This window comes from Capsella rubella, unplaced genomic scaffold (assembly GCF_000375325.1).
Source record: "Capsella rubella cultivar Monte Gargano unplaced genomic scaffold, Caprub1_0 scaffold_20, whole genome shotgun sequence".
NCBI classification, from domain to species: Eukaryota; Viridiplantae; Streptophyta; class Magnoliopsida; order Brassicales; family Brassicaceae; genus Capsella; species Capsella rubella.
Genome location: NW_006238904.1, coordinates 49,712 through 50,781, shown reverse-complemented (window position 1 = coordinate 50,781; position 1,070 = coordinate 49,712).

Here is a 1,070-nt window from a genome sequence, read left to right as displayed (position 1 = left end):
CAATTCACGTTTATAAAAAAATTCAAATAAATCCTGATTTTTCAATTAATTAAAATAAATCCTTATTTTCGATTATTGAAATATTTTTTAAAACTAACAATATATATTTTTATTTAAAAATATATATCAATTTAAATATCATTAAAACAAGTTGACTTAACAAGATCCGAAAATCAAATTCAAATTATTCAAGTTGTACCATAACAAAAACAAGTTGTACCTAATTGTTCAAATAGGATATTACATCAAAATACAATCAATCAATTTCGGGAACCTTGACTCTCAAACCAGCTCGCGATGGTAGATTTCTTCTTCTTGCGTCCATGTTCTCCTGTTGATTTAATCCTCTTTCTTGGTTTCCTTCCTCTTTTTATGACATAAAACTTAGGAAAGACAACCAAAGCACGCACATTGTCCGGAACGATCCACATAGACATGATAGGAACTGGATATATCGTCCTTGAATATCCTAATGCCCACTGCTCCATCCAATAATACTTACTGCACAGCTCATGCAATTGGATCTCATTGATCTCATGACCAGCGTTTTTTGCTGCTTCCATAGCTGCAGCAATAGCGTGCACACACGAATATCTATCAATATCAAATTGCTTGCAATAGCAAGTTTTGTTTTTCAGATCAACCACATAACTACTACCATCAACTCCAGTCACACTGTATTCGTGAAAATAGCTGTTTAGTTCAGTCACCGGTAAGAGCTTTGCGTCTGAACATCTATCGTGCAACAACTTCTCAACAAAAGGGACTAACTTCTGCTCTATTGGAGTCTCTATAGATATTTTCCTATATTTATTAAATCATTCAGCTAGTTTGGCAACAATCGCATCTATCATTGGTAGTAAAGCGTATGCCCTTAAGAATCTAAAGACACCATTAATAGATTCAACTGTATTAATTGTATCAATCTTGTATCTAGCTCCTGGAAAGAAACATCGTGCCCATTTATGTTGTCCTACGTGATTATCAAGATAAGTACCTGAAGCTGGAAACCTTTTAATGAAATCAGCGTAGAGTTTCTCAAACTCAGACTCGGTGTAAGCCTTCGCAAC